The sequence below is a fragment of the Corvus kubaryi genome, unplaced genomic scaffold, assembly GCF_017639235.1.
Source record: "Corvus kubaryi isolate FWS band 111438036 unplaced genomic scaffold, C.kubaryi_AGA036_p1.0 76, whole genome shotgun sequence".
Classification (NCBI taxonomy): domain Eukaryota; kingdom Metazoa; phylum Chordata; class Aves; order Passeriformes; family Corvidae; genus Corvus; species Corvus kubaryi.
Window position 1 is genome coordinate 12,245,324 of NW_024582063.1, and position 4,553 is coordinate 12,249,876.

Genomic DNA, 4,553 nt, shown 5'->3' on the forward strand with positions numbered 1-4,553 from the left:
TGCATTTAGGACCACTGGTGACCAAAAGGGTCCTGAGGCCTGAACTTTTTTACATACTGTCAGTCTAATTACAGAAGAACTGTTGAGAAAAGCTTATTACCAAAACCTAGTTGCAATATATGTGTTTGGGACTCAGATTCTCACAGAGTTTTAGAGGGAAGTTCCCCTCAGTCCTCACGGTCTTGCATAATTTGTTCAGATGTTCCTTTAGCTTTAGCATATTTCAAAGTGAAACATAGGTTGAAACACAAAAGCACAATTGTTTACAAGAAAACCTACCATGACCAATGTTATTAGAGAAAATCAACAGGAGGCTGCATAGAGAAGGAAAGTTGGGAACAAACTGGAAGGAATGTCCTGGTAATCGGGGGGTAGACAAATTACCAAAATACACCACCAACCACTCTAAATTCCTCTTTCTCCTCTGCTTGGGCACATAGTTCTCCAGAAGCAGAAGATTCCCGAAATTAATGGGTACTATCCTGAGGTCAATAGAATAGTTTTTTACCCAACAATTTTAAAGTGAAGGTCCACCACTGGCAGTCTGTCTTTTAAATTTATTACTTTGATTGTGCCATGGTCTGAATCAATTCCCTGTATAAGTGGCTGCTAAATCTGCAGGCTGACACAGCCATGTGTGGCATATTAACCCCCTTCACAGGGCTAGCCTCATCTGATTGCAGTTGCTGAATAGGAGCGGCCAAGCCAAGGGTGACATGGTCAAGAGCCTCTCACCATTCTCCAGTTTGCCTCAAGCTGGAGCATCCTCCCTGATACACACTGCCACACCACCTGCACTCCAGTGAGATGGTGCTGGCAGAAAGCTGTAAGCTGCTGTCCTGCAAATATCTGCTCTTCCTTGGCAGAAAACCTCACTGTTACGTGACCTGGTCTTGCTCTAATGCAGTGACGGTGGTTGAGTATCTTCTGTGCTTCTCTCAGACAGCATGCTTGGAATAGACAAAAGTGAATTTTCAGGACATTCTTATCAGCAGGTCACAACTTATAGCAAAAAGAAAGGTCTCCATAGCACACCATATGAAAAAAATAAGGGATAATGCCAGGGTAGGGCTTGCCTAGAAGCCAGCAACAGTGATGATTTGTTGCAGAGCACTCTAGAATTGGACTCTGGACAGTGAACTTTAATAACTACTTAGCCAAAGATCCCTGTATCTTCTAGATCAATTTATATACTTACTGAAAACTCTCACAGGTAATATAGATAAAAAGCAATAATATGAGATTATTTATATTTTATAAACATCATTTGTTATTTAATGAACTTCATTATGTTTTGTAACAGATTAAGACTCTTCCGTATTAATTCTTGTAAGATAAATTGCAAGCCTCATCTCCAGTGAAATTTTATCCCCTTCTTTCACCCTCCCATAGAGTAGGGTGCTTTGTAATTTGTGATTATCTTTTATCACACTTTTATTCTTTTATTTGCTACAACTCATTTTGATGGATACCTTGATGTGTGATTTGATACTTGCTTTTTAAAAAAGGCAGAACTCATGCAGTATCAGAAATTTACTTATATTTAGTCATTGTTCAATTGCTTCTTCCTGTGTTTCAAGCTTCCCATTGCCTGCCCTTACTGAAGATCATCTCTAATGAAGGAGGGAAAAGGAGGGGGAAAGGGAATATTTATGAGTATTATCAGATTCAGTATTTTTTGTAAGCCTGTGTTTAGTCTGAAAGAATAGATAAGACAGTATAGATATGTCACCCTCTCTCCCTTTTAGTAGTATCCACCACTGAAAAATAAGAGTATTTCCAAGGAAAATTGTCCTTGCCAACTGAATTAGGACCATAGTTTTGTCAGCTGGGAAAACTACTCTGCTGTAAGTTGTGCTAAGAAATCACAAGGTCTTTGTTAGTGGCACTGCAAAAGCGGCCCAAGTTTCCATGTACGCAAAAAATGCTACATTAGCTACTGCAATAATTTCTGGGGTTTAAAATCTATTTTTAGCCAATATATCTGCCAAGTCTTTATATCCATGGATGGAAAAGTCAACTATGAGAGGAACTAAATAATTGTTTAGCAAAGAGTTAAGTGAAAACATTTGAACAAAACAAAAAGCTTTTAATTCACTTTTTGTGAAGAGTAGCTATTCAGAGAGACCAATGCAAGATAAAAAAACCCCAAACAACTCTGTAAAATATTCATGCTTCCACTCAACTTCTTAAAACATTTTTAAAGCATCTTGCAGGCTTTACAAGCCATTGGTGTCAGTGCTTGTCAGGGCCTTCGTATGACAGAACAGGTGTTTTGCCATGAACTCAAGTACAAATCTCATTTTGATTACCTATTTTTAGTAATTCTCATTCCAGGAGTCTCTTAAAACCTGCCATCCAGATGATGAGGTGAGCTACTCAGATTTTGTTTAGGGTGTGGATGTGGATGGATTGTTTCTAAACAAATACAGCTCTAGCCTTTGTGGTTGTGGCAAATAACTTAAAAACATGATCAAGAGTGCAGCTCCATAACCTCAAATGCACAGGGAAAAGAAAAAATAAAATAAAAAATAGGTCGGTTTTGAATATATTTAACTACAAGGATGAGTTTTACAATGCCAGGACACAGGGTTGAGCACAGCTATAAATCAGAATCTCTCAAGCCCCACGAAGTGGAGCAAACTGTACTTACCTCACCCTCAGCCTAACACTGCAGCCTGAAAATATACAATAGCCAGTGGTATCCTATATCAGCCTGGCCCTGCTTCATGGCTAAGCAATCCAGCCTGTTTCATTCTTTTGCCTAAATTCCTTTCACTCCCTCCAGAGACAGCTCAGCTGCAAGATAATAAAACAAAAGAGCAGGGAGTATTATATCAAACCTCAGCAAACAGGCTTTTGCCTCTAAAACTACACATGAACTCATGTTGGGCATTGTAAACTACAGTTTACAACAGTTTCTTCTCCCTCAACTAGTACACCCCCTCCATTAACCTAAAGTATAGAATATACTGTACTTAAAAGAAAAGGGGGGCAGGGGAAGTAGAATCTCTCTGTACAAGCTCCTTTCTTCTCTCAGATAAACAGCATACTTATGTTGCATCTGGGACAATTATGGAACTTTTCAGAAGATATTAAAAATAATTCAGCAATTTATCTCTGTACCATGGTTAATGTTGTGTAATTATTACTGAAAGGTAACTGCATCACCAAGGAGACAACATACAACAACGTTAATTTGTAGTCAGGTGTCCAATGTGTCAGTAGCTCCTTTCACAATAACGGAAATAAGAAGAGCTATCATTATTCAGTGAAATCAAAGCTCACAGACACCTTAAATGCATGCCAATTTAAGATTCAGATCAGGTGTTCCTGAACCCTAGCTTCCTCCTATATCCAGTGGTCAGCATAGTCCTCCTGAGTGACAAGAAGTTTGAATTGCTTTTTAAGACTGAGCAAAAAAGTGTCTGGGAGGGTTAAAACAGATTAGCAAGGAACTGTGAGGTGATGAATGGAGCCTGCCCCTGCAAGTCTTCCAGGTTATCTTCATCTTCATGCCCACTGGGGACTGACTCACAGGTGTTTTAGGAAGAAGCAGCTGCCTGCTTTGTGACATTTCAGCTTTTGCCTCCAGGTTGAGAAGAGCTTACAGGACGAGATACACAACAGAGAGGAGACAGTCTGCTGGAGATATCGAACTGCATTTGCTACATCCAACACAGAGCTCGTCTGGCAAGTGAGAAGAAAGGTTTCCACATTTCAAACTCAAAAGGAGACCAGCCCCATCCCATTGACAAAGGGCAGAGATTCTAAAAGGGGAAATGCATTTAAAGCAAGTTAATGCCATTAGCGAATTTAGAGCTGCTGAAAGCTGCTTGACATGGGCTGACATTTCTGGAGAAGGACATTCTCCAGTTGCAGGGCAAACACAACGGGAGAAGGCATTGCCCAGCTTCCCCCTCTACAGGTCGTAGGGCAGAGATGGAGGGGGGGAAACATGCATGTGAAAAATCCTGCCCAGCACTGAACAGGACCGTCATATTAAAAAGCCATGCATTGTATCACTCGTGCCTTGCTCCACACCAAGCCCCTCAGCTCTTCCTCCTGTGGGTAAGAGGCACACAAGAAAATTGCATACCAATTGAGAATACTTATTTTCTCAGTGCAGTCTGAACCAGTGAATTTAAGCTTACGTTAAAGCAATGGATTGAGAAATCAACACAACTTAAAGTGAACTCTAAGAGTTGTATGGGTTTCTAATAAATTAGTTGGTCACCAGCAGAGTCATGGCAGTATTAATGTAAGCAATATCACAGTTCTTGGAGTTTTCCTTTCCACAAGCATAAACCAGACTCATAGCATACCTGCTAGTTAGAAGATAAACCCAGCAGATAAGAATCTGAGCTTGCCTTGCCCGACACTAATCAATATAGTATTATCCTGTCTTCTAAGATTAATTGGTGATTCATAAAGTAAGTAAAAATGGTCATTATTCCGATCTGACACATGGTGAGTCTAAGGTGTGTTAAGGCTTACTGGAAAGAAAGGAGGAAGGAAAGAAGGAGGAGGAAGGAAAGAAGGAGGAGGAAGGA